The sequence below is a fragment of the Choloepus didactylus genome, chromosome 3, assembly GCF_015220235.1.
Source record: "Choloepus didactylus isolate mChoDid1 chromosome 3, mChoDid1.pri, whole genome shotgun sequence".
Classification (NCBI taxonomy): domain Eukaryota; kingdom Metazoa; phylum Chordata; class Mammalia; order Pilosa; family Megalonychidae; genus Choloepus; species Choloepus didactylus.
Genome location: NC_051309.1, coordinates 93,960,987 through 93,985,681, shown reverse-complemented (window position 1 = coordinate 93,985,681; position 24,695 = coordinate 93,960,987). Strand labels below are relative to the sequence as shown.

General features: G+C 40.4%; 1 protein-coding gene across 4 annotated transcripts in view; it reads left to right on the top strand.

Annotated features, from left to right (window-relative positions):
- Nucleotides 1-14,577: 14,577 nt before the first annotated feature.
- KLHL8 (kelch like family member 8) overlaps nt 14,578-24,695 on the top strand; it is a 125,827-nt gene continuing 115,709 nt past the window's right edge. For 2 of the 4 annotated variants that reach the window (XM_037830217.1, XM_037830214.1), the window contains exon 1: nt 14,578-14,692. The gene's annotated coding sequence lies outside the window, so the exon portion shown is untranslated. The remainder of the gene's footprint in view (nt 14,693-24,695) is intronic. The other 2 variants (XM_037830220.1, XM_037830215.1) reach the window with 2 other exon arrangements.

Genomic DNA, 24,695 nt, shown 5'->3' with positions numbered 1-24,695 from the left:
ACCATTGAATGAAGGATAAATTTAATTATTTTAAAATAGTAAACATTGTATGTTTAAAACTCTAGTAGCTTTGTACAGGGAGAAGAAATACTGATAGATTGTTAAGTTTAAAGCAAAGATGAAAAATAAATTGACTAAGAATAAACATGGTTGAGAAATAGTGTTAGGAGAAAATATATGAAATGCTGTGAACAAAGACACTGCATAATCATTTTTTTACTGGATTTGGGGAAAAAGAAGGAAAAAGGTTAAAATTAAGTTCCACTACTTCAAATTTTAGAGACCAAAAGAATTTCTGGTAGCACTAAGAAAGTTGGGCAGAGTACCCTGTTAGAAGTCAGGATTGAGTTCAGTTGTCAACATCCTAAATTTCCATATTGCTAGGAGACAACAGAGAGATCCAGTAGGTTGCTGGAAAACTAACATCAGACCTCATTGGTACAGAGGTAAAGGTTATCTCAAGTGTGAATTAGATCCTTTAGACAAATCAACTCTTGGAGGAAGAACAACCAGCTGAGTAGCAAAAAGTGATAATAAAGTGTCCTTGAGCTAGTAGTACGGCAGTATAATCTTTGTCCCTATGTACTGAACAAAAACAGTTCATAAAGAAGAACAACAAATGATCAGTGGGAATATTTTAAAAGCTCATACTTGTTATTAGTCAAAGAAATGAAATTAAACACTAGCAAAGACTTAAAAATGAAAATAGGATTGATAGGATTGTAGGGATTTTATCAATCTCACACATGTCTGATAAGAGCATAAACATTCTAAAAATGGAAAATCGACTAAAGGAATAGTAGTGAAATACAGCAAACTACTCAATTGTTTGTTTGTTTTTGGCAAATAATAGGTAAATTTAATTTACCCATTTCCTTACAATAGTGCCCAAAAACATAAAATAGAGACTGAACAGTCTTATATGTATTTTTTTAAACCAGAAATAAAATGAAACTTTAATGTGGAAAGTTAATTTTTTAAAAAAGCCTTCGGTGGTTGTGATTCTGTTTTTAAATGCAATTTTATTGAGATATATTCACATAACATACAATCATTCAAAGTGTGCAATCAGTTGTTCACAGTATCATCATATATGTTCACCACAATCTTTGAACATTTTCATTACTCCAAAAAATCAAATTAAAATTAAGAGTTTCCAAAACACTCCCTTTCCCTACTTCCCCCCTCATTTTTCATTTACTTTTTTAAACACAGTTTTATTGAGATATATTCACCCACCCTAAGTCATCCACAGCATACAATCGATTTATTCACAGCACCATCATACATTTGTGCATTCATCACCAGAATCAATTTTTGAAGCTTTTCCTTACTCTAAGATAAAAAGAAAAGCAAAAAGATCTTTCCATCCCCTCCATCCCACCCTATTCTTCATCTAATCTTTGTCCTCATTTTTCCACTCATCTGTCCAAACACTGGCTAAAGGGAGTACAAGCCACAAGGTTTTCACAATCACATGGTCACACTGTGCAGGCTACAAAGTTATATAATTGTCTTCAAGATTCAAGGTTACTGGGTTGCAGTTCAACTGCTTCAGGTATTTCCCTCTAGCTATTCCAACACACTAAAAACTAAAAGGTGATACCTATATAGTGCATAAGAATACCCTCCAGAGTGACCTCTTGACTCCATTTGAAATCTCTCAGCCAGTGGAACCTTATTTTATTTCATTTCTCTTCCCCCGTTTGGTCAAGAAGATCCTCTCCATCCCACAGTGCTGGTTCCAGACTCATCCCCAGGAGTCGTTTCCTGCATTGCCAGGGGGATTTACACCCCTGAGTGTCATGTCCCACGTAGTGGGGAGGGCAGTCGTTCATCTGCCAAGGGGGCTTGGAGAGAGAGGCCACATCTGAGCAACAAAGAGGCTCTCAGGGGGAGCTCCTAGGCACAATTATAAGTAGGCTTAGCTTCTCCCTTGCAGCAACTAGCCTCACAAGGGAGAACCCTCAGATCAAGGGCTCAGCCCACTAAATTGGCAGTCCTCAATGTTTGCAGTAAAATCCACGGTAATCCAGGAGGGGAAGTCCAACATTTCCACATTTTTCCCCAGTTCCTCAGGGGGTCCCACAAACACACTTTTACTCTCTGCTCCTATCACTCTGGGATGTATCAGAATTTCACCCCAGCCTGTACAAATTCATCAAGTCCCACTTCCCTTTCATAGCTCCATGCACTTACGATGTTCAACAAACTGATCATACAGGCTAAAATATCTAGTGTGCTACAGAAAATATAGATCCTGCACCAAATAAATATCTCCTCCTTTGGACTCACACCAAAGTTGTAGTTTTAAAACCCAGTCGGTATCATCCTTTGCCCTTGGTTCTGATTTGCCTTAGTCCTAACCATATGCACTTAGTTCATATCTCTAACTGAAGTCTGAACTCTTTTTCAGCCCTCTCAACAGTTGCCTTATGGGGTAATATTGACATTCATAGCTGCCAACCTCTAGCTCCAAATCTCAGATGTCTCACTGATACCCAAAGTTCCAGAGATTGACCAGGTTATACACAAACAGCTGAGCATTTCAGGATTTAGAGATAACCAATACAACTCAGGAATAGATGTGACTGCTATAAGAGCTCACAATCTAAGGACCATTACAATAAGCATTCCCCTGATAAGGTGTGCCCTAAGATTCAGTTCTCAGAGTTTACACATTGTCGTTAGTGCATTATAATGTCTGTCCTCTCATTTCTAGCATGCTTCACACAAAATGCTGTACTCAAGATCCATTCACCGAGTTGCATGTCTCACAGCTTTATTCCTTCTTGTAGCTGCTCAATATTCTGTTATATGCATACACCACAGTTCACCATTCTGTTCATCAGTCAATGTACCCCTAGACAACCTTTGTCCATTGCAAATTGTGAATACTGCTGCCATAAACACCAGTGTGCAAATATCTGCTCATGTCCCTGCTCTCAAATCTTCCAAGCATATACCCCATAGGGGGGTTGCAGCACCTTGTGACACCCACATACCTAGCTTCTTGTGGAACCACCACTGTCCTCCAGATAGTCTACACCATTCTACTTCCCCACCAACAGTGAATACATACATCTCTCTCTCCAAGTTCTCTCCAGCACTTGTGTGCCTCTGTTTATTTTTTCCCTGCAACATGAAGATATATTCAAATACCACACAATCATCCACAGTGTACAATGAATTGTTTACAGTATCATCATATAGTTGTGCATTCATCACCACAATTATCACTTACATGTATTTGTTATTCAGAGAAAGAATTGAAACAAAAGAATAATAAAAATGATAAAAGGAAAAGTAAAAATAAGATAAAATACAGCCACAAAGAAAGAGGAAGAAGCAAAAAAAGGTAAAAAGACAAAAGAAAGAGAAAAATAAAGAAAAAAAATGGCAACTAAAAAGCCACAAAAGGAAAGGGTAAAATAAAATATAATATCATAAAAAAGTCAGACAACACTAATGCCAGGAATCCCATACTCCTCCCTTATGTCCCCCGCCTATAGGCATTTAGCGTTGGTGTATTGCCCTTGTTACAATTAAAGAAAGCATATTGCAACGTTACTGTTAACTATAGACTCTAGTCCACATTGATTGTGTTTTTCCCGCAATACCACCCCCTTTTTAACATCTTGCAAAGTTAACACTCATTTGTTCTCCCTCTTGCAAAACTTATTTGTACATTTTATCAGAATCATTGACCACTCTACATTTTACTAAGTCACACAGTTTTTTTATCTTCTGTCCTAGTTTGCTATTGCTGTGGAATGCAAAACACCAGAAATGGATTGGCTTTTATAAAAGGGGATTTATTTGGTTACACAGTTACAGTCTTAAGGACATAAAGTGTCCAAGGTAACACATCAGCAATTGGGTACTTTCACTGGAGGATGGCCAATGGTGTCTGGAAAACCTGTTAGTTGGGAAGGCACATGGCTGGCATCTGCTCCAAAGCTCTGATTTCAAAATGGCTTTCTCCCAGGACATTCCTCTCTAGGCTTCAGTTCCTCAAAAATGTCACTCTTAGTTGCACTTGGGGTATTTGTCCTCTCTTAGCTTCTCTGGAGCAAGAGTCTGCTTTCAACGGCCGTCTTCAAAATATCTCTCATCTGCAGCTCCTGTGCTTTCTTCAAAGTGACACTCTTGGCTGTAGCTCCTCTTCAAAACATCACTCACAGCTGCACTGAGTTCCCTTTGCCCGTCAGCTCATTTATATGGCTCCACTGATCAAGGCCCACCCTAAATGGGTGGGGCCACGCCTCCATGGAAATATCCAATCAGAGTCATCACCCACAGCTGGGTGGGGCACATCTCCAAAGAAACACTCAAAGAAATCTAATCAACACTGATAATGTCTGCCCACACAAGAGTACATAAAAGATAATGGCATTTGGGGGACATAATACATTCAAATTGGCACATTCCACCGCCTGGACCCCAAAATGACATTATCTTTCCATATACAAAATACATTCATCCCACAACAATATCACAGAAACTTAATCATTTCAGTAATGATAGTTAAGAGCAAGATCCCATCAAAATCAGTTACAAGCATGGTCTGTCCTAAAGCAAAATTCCCCTCAGGCTCTGTACCTGTGAAACTTAGAACAAGTTATCTGCTTCCTATATACAAAGGAGGGACAGTCATAGGATAAACATTCCCATTGCCATAAGGAGAAACTGAAAGGAAAATAGGGTTTAAGGGACCAAAACAGTTCCTAAAACCTGCAGGACAAACTCCATTAGATTTCAAAGTCTGAGAGTCATTAATAGAATGACGTTGCATCCTTGGGGCTTGAGAGAGCGGGAGACTAACCCTTCCTAAGGGCTTTTGTGGCAGCCCTTTCCTCTCCAAACACTTGGGTGAGTGCTCCAACATATCCACACATTGGGGAGACCACCTTCTTGGCCCCACTCTCCTCAAATATCGGGGCAGCTCCCGGATCCCCTTCCATCTCCGGGACCCATGCTCAACCCCTTCAGAACAGTGTGGTGGCAGCCAGGCTCTCCCCAGTTCCCTGGGAATGTGCTCCACCCTCTTTGGGACCCAGGATGACAAAACTCTTCTGGAGCATCGAGGTGGAAGGCCCACCCTCGACCTCCGGGGCAAACTCACCCTTTCCATGCATGTGGGCCTCTCTGCTCTCCCAGCCCAAGGCCTCTTGACTCCAGACCTCAACCTCCATGGCTCTGTCTTTGAAGAAATTTTTCTTTCAATTTGTTCCTTATCTTCTCCCTCCTGTACAGACCAGCAGTGGCTCCATCTATAAAGATCACGCAAAAGTTCTGTTGGCTTCCCATGAAGCACATGGGGGTCAAAGCCATCAGACAGTAGGACTTTCCACAAATCCCTTCTTCTTAAGTCTTTCTCCATTCTTGGCTTGTACTGAAATTGCGACTGGGTTCCATGTTTGGTTACATCCTCAGGTTGGGCTGTAGCTTCTGGGTTTTCAACCCCTGGAAGCCTGTGACTTTCCAAGCCATCAGCTTCTGGTTTCTTTGAACCCAAGAGTTCAGTTCTAAGTTTATCTCTCTCTGCTCGCATTTTACTATAAGCTGCAAGGAGAAGCCAGGGTACGTCCTGCACACGTAGTCTGGAGATCTCCTCAGCTAAGTGTTCTAGGTTGTCGCTTTCAAATTCTTCCTTCCATCTGACACCAGGACTCAATTTTGCCAAATTCTCTGCCACTTTAAAACAAGGATCGCCTTTCTTCCAGTTCGTAACAACACATTCATCATTTCTGCTCAAGGCCTCGTCAGAAGTATCTTTAGAGTCCATATTTCCACAAACAGTGTCTTCAAAGCAGTTTAGGCCTTTTCTATCAAGCTCCTCACAATTCTTCCAGAATCTTCCCCTTATCCATTTAAAAAGCTGTTCCAACATGTTTGGTATTTGCAAACTCAGCAGCAAAAGCACTCTACTCTCGGTGCCAAAATCTGTTCTAGTTTGCTAATGCTGCCAGAATGCAAAACATCAGAGATGGATTGGCTTTTATAAAAGGGGGTTTATTTGTTCACACAGTTACAGTCTTAAGGCCATAAAGTGTCCAAGGTAACACATCAGCAATTGGGTACCTTCACTGGAGGAAAGCCAACGGTGTCCAGAAAACCTCTGTTAGCTGGGAAGGCACGTGGCTGGCATCTGCTCCAAAGTTCTGGGTTCAAAATGGCTTCCTCCCAGGAGGTTCCTCTCTAGGCTGCAGTTCCTCAAAAATGTCACTCTTAGTTGCACTTGGGATATTTGTCCTCTCTCAGCTTCTCTGGAGCAAAAGTCTGCTTTCAATGGCCGTCTTCAGACTGTCTCTCATCTGCAGATCCTGTGCTTTCTTCAAAATGTCCCTCTTGGCTGTGGGTCCTCTTCAAAATGTCACTCACAGCTGCACTTCACTAAGTTCCCTCTGCCCCTCAGCTCATTTATATGGCTCCACCGATCAAGGCCCACCCTGAATGGGTGGGACCATGCCTCCGTGGAAATATCTTATCAGAGTTATTACCTACAGTTGGGTGGGGCGCATTTCGATGCAAACAACCTAATCCAAATGTTCCAACTTAATCCTCACTAATATGTCTGCCCCACAAGATTGCATCAAAGAATATGGCTTTTTCTGGGGGACATAATACATTCAAATCAGCACACTAGTGTTATATTATTCTTTCATACTGCCACTCTTCTGTAAGTGGCTCTTTGAGATAGAAGGCTGGCTCACAGCAACTGTGTTAGGTTGGGTTCCCCCAGTCACAAACCCATACAACGATTTAAGTCAGAGAATTTCATTTAGGAAGGGACCCCCAGAATCACTGATACGGGATTGGGGAAGTGAGAAAGAAAGAGAAGGACGCCAATAAAGGGTGTACAGTCATGCCAATTACCCCTGTGGGCCACTGGGCTCAAACCCCTGGAGAACTCTGGGAAACAGTGTAGAATGAACCTGAGAGACTTGTCTCTCACTCCCACCAGGTAGGTGGGTTGCTATGATGCTTAGTCACCAACTTCCTCCAATCATTGGTTGAGAATTGCTTGGGGGGAGAGGATGAAGGCAGTTGAACTTCCCATGGCTTGTAGCCTACCTGCTCTTGGGTTAGCCAGACAGATAGAAGAAACCCTCAGGTAAAGGGTTGGGGGTTCCTGCAGATGGAAGCCTGGGGTCTGCATTCAAGCTCTGCTGTCCCCACTTCAGGAACACCCCTGCTAACACAACTGTGCAAAAATCCTAACATCTAGGCTTCCTGTTCTTTCTAATACTGATTTTAAATTATTTTCCCTTCTTCAGTGCCTATATAATAATATGAAGGTATAAGCCTCCCTTGGTGCAGATGGGAGTTGGGGATAAAAAGAGGGAGGGAATTAAGATTACAATTCAGTTCAGCTGGTCTATGCTTAACTCTGTTTAGGTGCTGTGGAAATAGAAAAGAAATGTAATTCATAATTTGGGGTCCCAGAGCTTCCAGTATAATGGAATACTTACATATACATAAAGCAAATAGCAATAAAATGGATGTATATAGAGGTGTTTTTGTGTTTAAAAGTAGGTCATGAGCTGAATTCTAGACCAGAGTAAATTACATGATAGTTGGAAATGAGGGCATTCTAGGTGATACACCCAGCATGGGCAGAAGTATGATAGTAGGTGTGCTGAATATCTTCTGTTTGTCTCTCCAGATCCATTCTCCATGCTTCTCAATCCCGCCCAGCGCTAGAAAAACGGACCCATTTGAACAAAATCAACGGGCTTCCTCCTCTTCTGGCTCCCAGTTGCATTGGCCAGTGGGGGTCATTATAAGGAGGTCAAAGGGAAGAGGAGAGGGGGATTGGGGTATCCTTATCCCAGCTTCCTTCTTGCGGTGTCAACTCAGGCTGGCTGCTTTCCTTCACTGTCTAGTCAGGAGCCCCTCTACACACAGCCTTCTCTCCTCTCCAAGGTCTGTTCACTGCTCTCTTAATAGCTCAGGGCTGCTGCACCGTCTTCCTAGCTTTTCCTATAACCTGCCAACACCTTTACTGACCTCTCCTCAAATTGCCTAACTGAATGCACCATGAGTTTTCTGCCACCACCCTGACTGAGCAAGTGAGAATGGGCACGATGAGAAGAGAGAAGGGTGAAAAGTTTAGCAGAGCTGAAGGAAAGGTTTCACATTCAGAAGCAGAGGGAAGGAAAAATGGAAATTTCTGTTCAATTTTTTTCTAAGGAAAAAAATGGTATTTCAGATTTGAGGACAATTATTCTGAGTGAAGTTTTAAAATTCCTGACTGAGATACATGCCAATGGCCGCTTGCCAACGAGTATGCTGCAAAGGTGATCACACATCTTCTATCCTGAGCTGTCTTTGGCCCTATCTGTTGTTAGCTTAAAGGAAAGAGTCATGTGCAGTACCTCCACAAGGTAGGCACACATCCAAGTACGCTCTCGGCTACTATGATTCCAGTGTCAGCTGATGATAAAAGCAGCAACCCAAACCTCCAGAATAGGCTGAACAATGGGCTATTTTGTTCTAATAATCCAGTTTTGCTTCTGAGGAAATAGGCTGAGAACCTTCCTTCTGGTTCTGCTTCTTTGAAAAAGAAATGTGATTTCCCTTTGGCCTATGAACTCCCTAAGACTCATCTAGAGGAACTAATAATTTGAGTTTATTTCTGTCCTGTCTGTGCACAAATTATGGGTGCATGAGTTTTAGATTGTGGCTGTATGACAGCTAGCGACGATTTAGGGAAAGGAATTGCATTATTTAAAGAAAGTTGCAAAACATTGTCCTGAAGTTTCTTTGCAAAATGGTCAAGGCCTAGTGAAGTAAATGCATATACCTTGTCTGATTATTCAACCCTGGTTTATCTCTTTCAATAAGTGGTTTTCATCTGTTGATCTCTTCAGGACTCCTGACTTTCGTACCTTCTTTCTCAACCCAACAAAGTCTTGAAAGAGCAGTCATAAATTGCTAATTAATAAGGAAAGACCCAAAAGAATTTAAAGTAGGGACTCAAACCAATATTTGTACGCAAATGTGCAAAGTAGCATTATTTACCATAGCCAAAAGGTGAAAACAAGCCAAGTGCCCATCAACAGATGAATGGATAAATAACATGTTGCATATACGTACCATATATTATTATTCAGCTATAAAAAAGAATGAAGTTCAAATATGCTATAACATTGAATGTTGAAAACATTATGCTAAGTAAAATAAACCAGAAACAAGATGACAAATATTGTATGATTCCACTCATATGAAATATCTAGAATAGGAAAATTCATAGAGACAGAAAGTAGATTAGTAATTACCAGGGGTTAGGGAGAAGAGGGAATGGGGTATTATTGTTTAATGGTTACAGAGTTGCTGACTGGAGTGATGAAACAATTTTGGATTTAGTGGTGATGGTTGCACAGCAGTGTCAATGAAACTAATGTCGCTGAACTGTACACTTAAAGATGGTTAAAAAAGGAAATTTTATATTATATATATTTTACCACAATAAAAAAACAAGAAGGAAAGAAAGTTTGCAAGCCTGGTCAGCCCATTGGCAATCTGGAAGCAGCCCACACGTTGTGTATCAGATGCAAATGTGATCAGCTTTGCAACAGGAACTCCCAGCTCCTCAAGGATTTCAGTGAGACTCTTTTGGTTGAAGCCACCACTCAGGTTATCCACTTAAGGAAAACCTAAATGGAGATGGAGTGATGGTGGACATTTGCATCCTGAAGAGCAGGGGGAGGGTAGAATCTGCATCTTTATAGATTTCAGAGAAGAAGCAGTTCTGTTGGGAACTGGGAAGTATGAATTGTTTGGTTTACATCCATTTTTCCTTGACATCTCTGAAGTTTTGACTCAATAATAAAAACACTATGATAAGCAAAGAACCAAGAGGGAAACACTGGGAATGTCTGCATCAAACATACAACTTGGGAACACTTGTTTTATATGTGCAAGTCTTCCCCGTCATAGCCATTTAGCAACAGCTTTCTTTTTTATATGCTTAGCCAGAATGATATAGCTTAGGGAATCATTCTGATACTGCTCATATCAGTATGACCAAAGCTGTTTTTGTTTCTCTTGACCAAGCTGCCAGCCTTACTCCTGGTGTGCCTCTACCCATACCCTCCCCTGACTTGACTACCTTGAAACTAATCTTGCAGCTCTGGGATTAGTTTTCTTCAGAGAAAAACAACTCGTACTGCAGGGGAGAAAGGGAGAAAAGACAATTCCAGACCCTGTTTTAATATCAGTCTCACCTCTAACCTCCCGCCTCCCTTCTTCCTCTCATCCCTGGCCCTTAGAATCCTCAAACATCTGAGAGACTTCTAACAAGGCAGTTCATTATCTTCCTCCTCCTTTCTCGCAGCCCTGGAAGATTCCAGATTGCTTAATTGCATCGTCAATGTCAACATCAACCAGTCAAAGGAAACATTCCCAACCAAGTGATCCTAATTGCAACTTCAGTAAATCCCTCACCCGCCCCAGTGATTAACCTCCTTTACTGTATCTTCCAGTGCTCTTCCTCCAACCGTCTCCCAGCCCTTATTAAAGGTTGCTGTCCTTTGTTTTGAAGGAGTTGAGTTCTAGCCTCTCTCCCCTGAGATAGCAGCCCTTAAATAAAGTCATTCTTGCCCCTTTAACATTTGTCCAGTTTTTTTTTCTTTGACAAATATGAGCATCAAAAAGGGGAGAATATAAAGGATTTCGTAATTTACCATAACTTAATGGTCAATAGATGCTCCATTGCTTATGTTATTACACATAAACCTCCATATGCTTTAAATCAGAGTTAGGTTTGACTGCATAGAACAAACAACCCTAAACACAGTAGGTTAAACAAAATAAAAAGTTTATTTTCATCACACAAAGGTAGGCAATCTAGGGCTGAAATGATGCTTCAGTGGTCTTCAGAGACTTAGGCTCCTATCTTTCTTCCACAGCCTATTACATGACTTCTACCTTCAAATAACCTCATAGTTCAAGATGGCTGTGAAAATTCAAGCTATTACTTCCAGGAAGGAAGGATGAAAAGGATAAGAGACATGTAACGCTTGCACTTACAGCTCATGGCTAGAACTCAGTCTGGCTGTAAGGGAGATTGAAAAATATTCTTTTAGCTAGGCACATAGCCATTCCTCAAATAAAAAAAAAACACAGGAAGTTCTCTTATTAAGGAAGAAGGCAAGAAGGTACTGTTTAAGCAGTTGACAGTATTTGCTATGGTGCTGTTTTGGTTTGCAAAAGCTGCTGGAATGCAATATACTACAAATGGATTGGTTTTTACAATGGGGGTTTATTAGTTCACAAATCTACAGTTCTAAGGCTATGAAAACGTCTTAATTAAGGCATCAACAGGATGATACCTTCTCTGAAGAAAAGCCAATGGCATCTGGGGTTCCTCTGTCACATGGGAAAGCACCTGGCTGGAGTTTCCCGGTCCTCTCCTGGGTTTAGCTTCTGGTTTCTGTGGCTTTCTCCAAAATGCCTCTGGGCTTCTATCTTAGCTTTTCTTGTGGGTCCTTATTGCTTCTCCCAGGGGATATTCTTCTTAAGTGTCCCTCTGCTCTGTTTAAAATGTCTCTGCCTTTTGTCCTTTCATAGAAGACTCCAACAAGGGGATTAAGACTCATCCTAAATGGGCAGGGTCACATCTTCATGGAAGCAACCTAGTCAAAAGGTCCCACCCACAATAGGTCTGCCCCCACAAAACTGGATTAAAAGAACCTAGGCTTTTCTGGGGTACACAACACATCCAAATCAGCACAGGTGCATTTATTTTAATTTTTAAAAATAACAATTCAAAAAATAAATTTTTCAGAGATAGATTATGAGAATGTGAAGATGATATAAAGCTAGTGTAATATAGATGTTATAGCTGAGATTTATATTTTAGTGGTTACTGATCAAACACAGGATTGTCTGTTTCATGCATTTAACAGCCAATCTATGACACGGATTTCAAAGGGAAAGTTTATTGACATGCAAAGCAAGGAGAACAGATGGCCTATTGGCCTAAAATCTGTCTCCCCCAACTGCAGTAACTCTGAAAGTTTTATAGTATCAAGAGATGGACAGGTTTTAGGATAATGAGTGTAACTCGAGATGAAGTTAGAGATGATCTAGTTATTGAGCATGTGCAGATTGATTAAATGTTTAGTCACAGAATATATGTAAGAAAATAGCAGCCTTAACATGCTGATGTGTCATTTCTAGTATTATAATGAGTTATAGGTCAACTTATAAATTAAAGTTTAAGCTACTGCACATGTCAGGTGGGCCAATTTTGATTAGATCGAGCTTCAACTAGTAAGATAGTTAGGAATTGGGGTGGGTTAGTTCTGAGTTGAATCAATTCCCTTCATTAATAAACACTAAGGGGTTGTCTTCGTGATCATAAGACTCCGAAGTTGTAAAACAGGATAAGGGGGTAGAAGTGGGACCAGTAATGAGGTTTTTACAATCACAGGATAAAGCAATATAGTTATGCAATCATTATCAAAGATCAAGGCATCTGGGTTACAGTTCACAAACAGTTGCAACATGAGCATTCATTAAGCACTAATCCAGAATTGGGTAGGAAGCTGCCTTATAAAAATGGTGTTGAAGTTGATGCTGGATGATGAGTCAGAGCTAGCTAGGCAAAGAGCGAGAAGAAACAGCAATTACAAAGGCCCAGAGAGAAATTGGAGAAGTGAAAATATTTCAGAGATGAGAGTGAAAAAAGGTCAGTAAAGGTTTAGTGATACCTATGTTGGTTTTACTTCGTGGGTGGGATGGAAGAACATTAACAAATAACTAAAATAGCTTAAGACGGGCTACAGGCCAAAGCCCAAAAATGTAGCCATGGAGTGTGTCTTGGGGGCAGAAGGTAGCAAGTGACTGCTATTAAGGGAAGTGGAAAGCCTACAGTAAATGTAGGCTGTGGTAGAGGATGAAAAAATAGATGTTAAAGGGGGTGGGATGAAAGTTAACTGAAAACCAGTGAACCTGACCTGGACTGGGAAGGAGTTGTCTTGGTGGGAGTTGTTCAGGCTTTTTAAGGAAGTTTTCATTAACAGAGACTCTCAGCAGCTCTCCTGGGGACGCTCTTTTGGCTGAGAGATTTGCCTCCATCACAAATGCAGATAAAATTGCCCTCTCCACTAATCTTCCCAAAATCTTTTGGAGGTTATAAAGCCTTTTATTCCAGTACTGGAGATAAATGCAAATGTAGATTGAGGTTAAAACATTGCAATTTATTCTGACCAAAGTGCTATCAGACAATGAGCCAACAGACATCATCAGATTCTTTCTGTTTTAATTTATGGGACAGTTATATTTCTTTGATTTAATTAATAAGTACAAGTAGTTACTTGTATGTATGAAATAGCAGAGGAAAAAGAGCAGTTGTGCTTTATAAGCCATTTTAGGAGACAAGTGCACACCTGATTAAAAAGCTCAGACTGTAAAAAACAAAATTTCTATTAGAACATGGTCTTACAATATATATCATATTAAATTATACTTTCAAACAAATTTTACATTGACTTTTCTTTAGTGCACACTTCTTCAAAATGGATCTTGCTCATTTTTCTAAGGCATTTGAATTACTAATTACTAATGCTCCAAAGAGGAATATTTTGAAATATTAAGAATTATTTATTTCTATTTCTGCTATGTAAATTAAAGAAAATTTTTTTTCCTAGAGAAGAAATTTCAATTCAAATAGTCAATTTGGTGTTTTTATATAAGATGCCAATTTTTAAAAAGGGCTTGTCACTAGCAAAATCATTACAAACCTATGTGTTTGTACTCATACATGTCCTAGAGTTAAATTTATTTTGAAATAGATTCCCAGGATTGTGAAAGCTTAAAATCGGCCTTGCAAAAGACACAGGGAAATACCCTTCTTTAGAAAAATGTTTTTTTGCTTTCTCTTGACCTCCTCCCACCCACATTCCACTGACTTTACTGAAAAATAGGTTTCTTTCAACATCGGTTTTACTTGCAATGGTTTTTAGCTGTGAGTGCTTAGGTCAATCAACTGCCTACTTAGATGTATAAATTGAGGGTATTTACAAACACAGGCTGTTTTGTATATCGTATGTATAACAAGGGCGAAAGTGACATATGAATAAAAGCATCAACCCTTTTTCTTTTTTTCCTTTTCATAAAGGTATAAATCCTAAGAACACTTAAAACGAGCAGGAGGAGACTTGGTGGGTATACATATAAGAAAAATAAATTTTGTACTGCCACGGGAGTGAAGCAATGGATAACTTCAATAGTATTTATGGGGTGTCGTATCTAAAAATCTGCTTGGAGAACGCTCACTAGGCCTTGGGCTGCCATCCCCGGGCAACGGCTGGCCCGGTCCCTTGCAAGCTCCCGCCGCCTAAGAGGGAGCTGCAAGGGGAGGACCTTGGAGAGTGGACACCTGGAGGAATGGACCAAAAAACCACACTTCCCACAGTGCTGTGCGCGGGCCTGGGCACGCTCTCCTCGCCCCGCCCCCGGAGACCGCCGCTCTCGGGGCTGAGGCGGGAGGACGCCAAGTACCAGCTGGGGTTTGACGGAGCAGCGTACGGGGGACGCGCGTCCGTCTCGGGCTTGCGAGGTGCTGTTGTGTTGCCGCTCCGGGCGACCGGAGGCCCTGGAGCCCCGGAAGCGGGGGAGCGCGGCTGCAGCCTTGGCGAGGCCGGGAGGAACGAAGAGGAGAGACGAACTGAGGATCGAGGTAACCGGACGCTCGTTCCCCCTCACTGTCCCTCTTCTCTTTGTGCTGTGCCTGTTCTGTGAGTCCCACACGCCGCCCGCTCCCGCCAAGCCCTCTTTTCTCTCCAGCCGCAGATCGTAACGTCGCCCGGGCTCGCCTCTGGCGCAAGGGAACTGGAACCATCCGAGCAGCAACCCAAACGCCAGAGCTGAGAAGGTTCGGGGCCCGGACAGAGAGAGACCCGCCCCCAGCGCACCTCTGTCCGGTCTCTGTCGCCTCCTTTGGCGGGAGAAACAGGGTCACGTTCCCGAGGAGAACCCCAGTCTCTAGCTCTGCCCGCTTCGCAGGCAGCTCCTTGACTCACTCGTCTCGGTTTTTCAAAGAACAGAGGGGTAGGCAGGTGCTTCGCGAGGTGCAGGGAGAGAGCTGGAGCCGTGCGGCGGGCGCGGGGAGGGAGGCTGGACGCCCCCGGGATCCGCGGCCTGCGGGGCGGGACAGGTGGGCGATCTCCCGGCCACGCCAAGCTGGGGAACTAGTTGCCCTCCTGCTTTTCCGGGACTTGCCCACTGGGGAAGCCCACTGTCTGCGCCCGGAGTACCTTCTGTTGTGCGGCGGTGACTACCGTATCGAAGAGTGTCTCCTGGCGTGACACCAGAAACTGAAGCCTCTTTGAAAACGCAGCTGCTCTATGAAGTTGTTTGACTGCCATGGATGACAGCTGTTTCCTCCTTCTGGGGTTCGGGGCATGCCTAGCTTGCTGGTCTTTAAGGGCAGGACGATTTGTCTATGTAGTTTTCTGTTTTGTAGCCCGGGGCTCGTCCTATATGGATTTGCTCAGTCCTAGTGTTCGGGCACTTGGGTTTAAAAAACTTTTTATTTTTTTTTACTCTTTCTTGGCAATTTAATCAGATAAATCTTCATGGAAAATTTAGCTTTTCTTAATATTCCTGCTAATCTGTTTTAATTGCATGACTTTAGTTTTGACCATTTCCCCTACAGTAGTGTGACCAGTCTGGGAAGATGCTTTGGGAAATGTTCATAGAAAGAACTAGGTTGGTACAAGTTAATACAAGTTTTTCTGCGGATTGCACTTTTTTTCCTCCAATATAAGTTGAGTCTTCTTCCACACTCGGTGTTCTTTATTCTTTCCCTACGTGGAAACACTCCTTCTCCATCTCCTTCGAGTCTTGGCCCTGTCAGAAACTAGACTTGGGTAAGCAGAGGACAGCTGCTAGTTCTGCTGGCGCCCGGAAAGCTCCTTGGCGTCGGGTTTGGCATTGGCTGCTTTTACCCTCTTTCTCTTACTTCCTACTTACAACCCCCCTTTACGTTGTCAGTCAATCCATGACCCACTTCACACTCTTAGTCACTTTATACATTGCCTTTAAGATACCAAATAGTATGAACATAAATGTAAGAAGAAATGTCTTAGGTTACTGTACTCAACAATATGCACTTAGCTTCATGATCATAAAGTATAAAACTGTTAATTCTTTTAGCATTTGATAAGGTTACTATTGATTTTTTAAGCTAATATATTCTGTATCGCTACAGTAAACTTCATTCACAGTGAGTAATTTTTTAAAAAAATATTTCATTTATTAAGAAAGTAGATGCATTTTGACCTTTTTGTTTTATCAAGAACTTTTAAGAACTGTACGGAACTGAAATTGGATTTTTCTTTTGAAAAAGATTAAAGGGAATATTTTGAACATCTTGAAAGTCAAATTTCAAATTGCTTTTGCATTTAAAATATTGGATGTCTAAAATTTTGGTTTCTTATATTTACAACAAGGAGTCATTTATTTTTGTACATTGAGAACCTGAGAGGAGGGGGAAGGTGTTTTACAGAATAACAAAATGTCATGTTTTTCAGTCCTAAAACTCATTAGCTTGACCGTGTACTCTCTTTTCAGAAAAAAAAGGTTTATGTTAACCAGTGAACAAAGAGGAAATGGAATATGTGAAATATATTGGCTTTTGTTTACTCATGTCCAGATATATCTACTATAAATTGTGACCCATTAAGTTTTTTAAAAATCTGTTTTCTTTGTTTGGAGGGACATTTGTGGAAGCATCAGAATGTAATAATATACTGATTTCAGTTCTGGAACTAGATAATCCAGGATTAAAATCCTAACTGTCTACTCATTAGTTGTCTGACTGTGGGCAAGTTGTTTTCTGAACCTGTTTCTTTAGCCATAAGAGGGAGGTTAAAATACATGCATCTATCTTCCAGCATTATTATGAGGTTTGTTATTATATGTGAAAGCATATTATAATCTGTAATGTGCTATAACATTCATTGATATCACCAGTAACATGCTGTGTTTTAAAATGCTCCCAGTTCAGTTTGTTCTCTGGTGAATACTGCCTATATATATATACTGCCACTTTTTTTTTTAATCGTATTTTTTTATTGTTGAATATAACATATATACATAGAACTGATAACTTTCCAAGTGCAATTTAACAAGTACTTAGCAAATTTCAAAAAATATTGTAGGTTACGATTCCACAGTTTCATTTATTTCCTTATAATGAAATATAACATATATATAGACTTTCAAAGCATGATTTAACAAGTAGATCTATAGGAAATTTCCAAAATTGTTTTGAATTATAGTGCCATAGTTTCAGTTATTTCCTAATTGTGAAATATAACATATTTATATAAAGGTATAGCTTTCAAATTACGATTTGGCAAGTAGCTATAGAACAGATTTCAAAGGATGCTATGTGTTACAGTTCTACCCTTTCAATTCTTTCCTTCTAGCTATTCTAGTACCCTAGCAACCAAGAAAAAGAAAATTATATAAAGATTCGGTATTCATAATCCTTTGTTAAATTCTAGCTTGTCTGTTGCTACCCCTTCCTCTAGTTTAATCACTTTCCCTATCTTCAAGGATGTCTAGGCAGTGACTACCCTAACCTATTTATGTTGAAAAGGGATGTCAAGCTTATGATCAAAAGGGACACATCAGTTGATGTTCTTGAAGAGGCTTTTGCCTCTGGCTTTGGGGACTTAAGTGGCATAGGAGCACACTAAAGGATTTAAGTCTCTGAGGAATAAACTTAGTGAAACTTTTAGAGTCTCAGGTAGGGATCCGGGTATTCTTTAAGGTTTTAGGGACTACTGTTGACTTGGGCTTACCATATTGTGGTCATTTGGCATATCTAGGTAGAGCTTGCCTAGGAGTAACCTCCAGGAGCCTCTTGACTCTATTTGAACTCTCTTAGCTACTAAAACCTTATTTTGTTGCCTTTCTTTTCCCCTTTTTGATCAAAAAGGCACTCTCAATCCCTCGATGCCAGGGTCAGGCTCATTCCTGGAATCTGTGTCCCATGTTGTCAGGAAGGCTCATTCATCTAGGGGTCCTGTCCCATGCTGCATGGAGGGTGATGCATTTATTTGCAGAGTTAGGCTTAGAGAAAGTCCACATTTGAGCAACAAAAGAGGTTCTCTGGAGGTGACTCCTAAGGATGATTATAGGTGGGCTTAGCCTCTCCTTTACAGCCATAAGTTTGACTCAGGCAAGCCTCAATATTGAGGGTTTGACTCATAAAGCAGGGGGTTCCTAAGTTCACATAGCAAATGTTAAGTTGGATCTATGGGAGTGCCCATATTTGGTCTTCAAAAAATTGGCAAACTTTTTTTTTCATACTTTTACGAGAAGCCCCTCAGCTTTCAACGCATCCTCAAAACGAATTTAGACTCCTCTTCCCTTCCTACCACCAAAGGTTGTAAGAACCCCTAGCTTCCATTATCTCAGCAGGTTTCTTTACTAGAAATTTTGCAGATTATTTTTTTGTTTTGTTTTTAATTAAATTCAGTTTTATTGAGATATATTCACATACCACACATCATCCATGGTATACAATCAGCTGTTCATAGTACCATCATATAGTTATGCATTCATCACCCCAATCTATTTTTGAACATTTTCTTTACATCAGAAAGAATAAGAATAAAAAAGTTAAAAGAACACCCAAAGCACCCCCCCCACCCTATTGTTCATTTAGTTTTTGTCCCCATTTTTCTACTCATCCATCCATACACTGGATAAAGGGAGTGTGATCCTCAAAGTTTTCACAATCACACTGTCACCCCTTGTAAGCTACATTGTTATACAATCATCTTCAAGAGTCAAGGCTACTGGGTTGGAGTTTGATAGTTTCAGGTATTCACTTCTAGCTATTCCAATACATTAAATATTAAAACAGGTTATCTATATAGTGTGCAAGAATGTCCACCAGAGTGACCTCTTGACTCCCTTTGAAATCTCTCAACCATTGAATCTTTATTTTGTTTCATTTTGCCTCCCTCTTTTGGTCAAGAAGTTGTTCTCAATCCCATGATGCCAGGTCCAGATTCATCCCCCCTGGGAGTCATATCCTGCATTGCCAGGGAGATTTATACCCTTGGGAATCAGGTCCCATGCAGGGGGGAGGGCAGTGAGTTCTAAGTTGGCTTAGGTGGAGAGAGAGGGCCACATCTGAGCAACAACGAGTTACTCAGGGGGAGACTCTTAGGCACAATCATAAGCAGTTTTAGCCTCTCCTTTGCAGTAACGAGCTTCGTAAGGGGAAGCCCAAGGTAGAGGGCTCCGTATACTAAACTGTCAGTCCTCAATGTTTGTGAGGACATCAGCAACAATCCAGGTGAGGAAGTCCAACACCTCTGCATTTTCCCCCAGCTGCACAGGGGGGCCCTGCATATATATTTTTATTCTCTGTCCAGATTTGGGATGTGTCGCTATTTCACTCTAACCTATACAAACCTACTAAATCTCACTTCCTGTTCAAAGTTCCATGTAATTATGGCGTTTGAACAAACTGACTGTAGAAGTTATATTGTTTAGAAAATATAGATCCTGCACCAAATAAACATCTCTTCCTTTGGTCTCACATGGAAGTTGAAATTTTAACACACAGTCGGTTTCGACCTTTACCCTTTGGCCCAATTTGCCCTAGTCTTAACCAGATCTGCTTCATTCATATTTCTACTTGAAGTCTGGGCTCTTTTTTTTTTTTTTAGCAGTTGCTGTGTGTGCTAATACTGACATTCATATCTGCCTGGCTCTATCTCTGAGTTTCAGGTGTCACACAGATACCCAACGTTCCAGAGACCGATCAGGTTATACACAAAGGGATCAGCATCTCAGAGTTTGGAGACAGCCATTGCAATTCAGGAATAGATTTGACTGCTGTAAGAGCTTAGAACCTAGGAACAATTACAATAATCATTCTTCTTATAGACTGTGCTCTAAGATTGAATTCTTGAGTTTCACATTGTAGTTAGTCCATATTGGTGAGGCATTATAGTGTTTGCCTTTGTTTCTGGCGTACTTCACTCAAAATGCTGTCTACAGGATCCATTCACTTTGTTGTGTGTCTCACAGCTTCACTCCTCTGAGATGCTCAATATTCCACTGTATGCATACGCTACTGTTCACCATTCTGTTCCTCATTTGATGTACACTTAGGCCACCTCCACCCATTGCAAATCATGAATACTGCCTCCATAAACACCAGTGTGCAAGTGTCCATTCATGTCTCTGCTTTTGGATCTTCCAAGTACATAAGCCATAATGAGGTTGCAGGGCTTTATGGCTCCCACATACTTAGCTTCTTGAGGAACCACCATACTGACCTCCAGAAAGGCTATGCCATTCTGCCTCCTCATCAACAGTAAATAGGTATATCCTCTCTCCATGTTTTCTCCAGCACTTTTATTCCTATTTATATTTTTTCCTACAATTTTATAGTGATATATTCATGTACCATACAATTATCCACAGTGTACAATTGTTCATAGTATCATCATGTAGTTGTACATTTAACACCACAGTCAGCACTTAAACATATTGATTACTACGAAAAAAGGTTTTTTCTTTTTTTTAGCGAATAATAAAAAAAAGATAATAAAAAGTAAAGTAAAATGTCATTTAATACAATATAATAGTAAGGTCAGACAGCAACACCACTACCAAGAATCCCATATCCCTCCCTTATATCCCCCTCTCATACATATTTAGCTGTGGTATATTGCCTTTGTTACATTTAATGGAAGCATATTACAATGTTAATGTTGACCATAGACTCCAGTTTGCTTTGATTATGTTTTTCCCTAATACCATCCCCTTTTCAACACTGCATGGTTGACATTCATTTGTTCTCCCACATGTAAAAACATTTTTATATTTGTACATTTAGTGATAGTCATTGGCCATTCCAGTTTTTGCCAAGTTATTCAGTCCCAGTCTTTATCATCTATCTTTACTTCTGGTGTCATACATGCCCCTATCCCACTTCTTTCAGCTTTACTCACAGACATCTTTGTTCAGTGTACTTACAATGTTGTGCTACCATCACACAATATTATGCTATGTATTTCTGGATTTATACAATCAATCCTGCTGAACATTCTGTAGTCCTTAAGCATCAAATGCACAATCTCTAACCCTCTTTCTATATCCTGATAGCCTGTGTTATCAGCTTTTTTTTTTTTTAATTCAGTTTTATTGAAATATATTCACATACCATACAATCATCCATGGTATACAATCAACTGTTCACAGTACAGTCATATAGTTATGCATTCATCACCACAATCTATTTTTGACCCCTTTCCTTACATCAGAAACAATCAGAATAAGAGTAAAAAAATAAAAGTAAAAAAGGAACACCCAAACCATCCCTGCCATCCCACCCTATTTGTCATTTAGTTTTTATCCCCATTTTTCTACTCATCCATCCGTACACTAGATAAAGGGAGTGTGATCTACAAGGTTTTCACAATCACACTGCCACCCCTTGTAATCTACATTATTATATAATTGTCTTCAGGAGTCCAGACTACTGGGTTGGAGTTTTGTAGTTTCAGGTATTTACGGTAAAACCTGAGGTGTTATGTATGTAGTGCATAAGAATGTCCACCAGAGTGACCTCTCGACTCTATTTGAAATCTCTCAGCCACTGAAACTATTTCATCTCATTTGCATCCCCCTTTTGGTCAAGAAGATATTCTCAATCCCATGGTGCCGGGTCCAGATTCATCCCCAGGAGTCATATTCTGCGTTGCCAGGGAGATTTACACCTCTGGGAGTCGGGTCCCACATAGAGGGGAGGACAGTGAGTTCACCTGCTGAGATGGCTCAGTTAGAGGGAGAGAGGGCCACATCTGAGTAACAAAGAGGTAGTCGGGGAGACTCTTAGGCACAATTATATGCAAGTTTAGCCTCTCCTTTGCAGTAACGAGCTTCGTAAGGGCAAGTCCCACGATCGAGAGCTTGGCACATCAAACCGCCAGTCCCAATGTTTGTGACAACATCAACACCAGTCCAGGTGAGGAAGTCCAACACTTCTGCACCTTCCCCCAGCTCCTCATGGCGGGGGGTGGGAGGGGGAGGCTGTAAATGTATTTTTTATTCTCTGCCCAAATTACTTTGGGATGTGTCACTGTTTCACTCTAACCTATACTAACCTACCGTATCTCACTTCCTATTCAAAGTTCCATGTAATTGTGGTGTTTGAACAAATCAACTGTAGAGTTATACTGTTAAGAAAATATAGATCCTGCACCAACTAGACATCTCTTCCTTGGTCTCACATGGAAGTTGAAGTTTTAAAATGCAGTCAGTTTTGACCTTTACCCTTTGGCCTGGTTTGCCCTAGTCTTGACCAGATCTGCTTCATTCATATCGCTAATTGAAGTCTGGGCTCTTTTTCAGCTTTTTTTTTTAACAGTTGCTGTATGCACTAATACTGACATTCATATCTGCTGAGCTCTAGCTCTGAGTTTCAAGTGTCTCAGAGATACGCATTGTTCCAGAGACCAATCAGGTTATACACTAAGGGATCAGCATTTCAAAGTTTAGAGATAGGCATTACAATTCAGGAATAGAGTTGACTGCCATAAGAGCTTACAATCTAGGGACTATTATGATAATCATGTCCACATTAGGCTATGTTCTAAGATTCAATTCTGAGTTTACACATTGTAGTTTGTCCATATTGGTGAGGCATTATAGTGTTTGCCTTTATTTCTGGCGTACTTCACTCAAATACTGTGTACAGGATCCATTCACCTCTTTGTGTGTCTCACAGCTTCGCTCCTTCTCATAGTTGCTCAATATTCCATTGTATGCATACGTCACAATTCACCATTCTGTTCCTCAGTCTATGTACCCTTAGGTCACTTCCACCCATTGCAAATCATGATTACTGTCTCCATGAACAACAGTTTGCAAATGTCCATTTATGTCTCTGCTCTCAGATCTTCAAATGACATACCCCATAATGAGGTTGCAGGACCTTATGGTCCCCACATACCTAACTTTTTCTGGAACCACCACACTGACTCTCAGAAAGGCTACACCATTCTATCTGCTCATCAACAGTAGATAGGTACATCCCTCTCACCATGTTTTCTCCAACACTTTTACTCCTATATGTATTTTTTCCTAGAATTTTATAGAGTTGTATTTACATGCCGTACATTTATCCTCCACAGTGTACAATCAGTTGTTCATGGTATCATCATAAAGTTGTACATTTATCACCACAATAGCACTTGAACATATTGATTACTACAAGAAAAATTGTTTTTTTTTTTAGCAATAATAAAAAAAGATGATAAAAAGAAAAATAACATGTCATACAATACAATATACTAGTAAGGACAGAAAATTAACACCACTACCAAGAATCCCATATTCCTCCCCTATATCCCCCTCTCATGTACACTTAGCATTGCCATATTGCCTTTGTTACATTTAATGGAGGTATATTACAATGTTACTGTTGACCATAGACTCCAGTTTGCTTTGATTATGTTTTTTCCTGAATACCATCCCTTTTTTCAGCACTCTACATGGTTGACATTAATTTGCTCTCTCACATGCAAAAACATTTTTGTATTTGTACATTTAGTAACAGTCATTGGCCACTCCAGTTTTTGCCAGGTTATTCAGTCCCAGTCTTTATCATCTATCTTTACCTCTGGTGTCATACATTCTCCTATCCCACCTCTTTCAGCTTTGCTTACAGACATCTTTGTTCGATGTACTTACAATACTGTGCTACCATCACACAGTATTATGCTATCTATTTCTGGATCTATACAATCAATCCTAAACATTCTGTAGTCCTTCAGCATCAAATGCCTGGTCTCTGCCATCTTTCTATCTCCTGGTTGCCTGTGTTGTCAGCTTTTAACTCCCGGAGTTTGTTCATTAATGTCTGTTCATATTAGTGAGACCATACAGAATCTATCCTTTTGTTTCTGGCTAACTTCACTCAACATAATGTCCTCAAGGTTCATCCACATTATTATATGATCCATGTCTTTGTTCTGTCTTACAGCTGCATGATATTCCATCATGTGTATATATCACAGTTTGTTTATCCACTCGTCTGTTGATGGACATTTGGGCTGTTTCCATCTCTTGGCAATCGTGAATAATGCTGCAGTAAACATCGGTTTACAAATGTCTGTTTGTGTCTTAAGTTTCAGTTCCTCTGAGTATGTACCCAGCAATGGAATAGGTGGGTCATATGGCAAATCTATATTTAGCTTCCTGAGGAACCTCCACACTGTCTACCAGAGTGGTTGCACCATTCTACATTCCCACCAACAATGAATAAGTGTGCCTCTTTCTCCACATCCTCTCCAGCACTTGTCATTTTCTGTTTTTTGGATAATGGCCATTCTGGTAAATGTGAGATGATATCTCATTGTGGTTTTGATTTGCATTTCCTTAATAGCCAGTGAAGTTGAGCATTTTTTAATATGTTTTTGAGCCATTTGTATTTCCTCTTCAGAAAAATGTCTGTCCATGTCTTTTGCCCATTTTTTAATTGGGTTGTTTGTCTTTCTGTCATTGAGATATAGGATTCCTTTATATATTTGGGATATTAAACCCTTATCTGATATGTGGTTTCCAAATATCCTCTCCCATTGTGTAGGTTGCCTTTTTACTTTTCTGACAAAGTCCTTTGATGTACAAAAGTGTTTAATTTT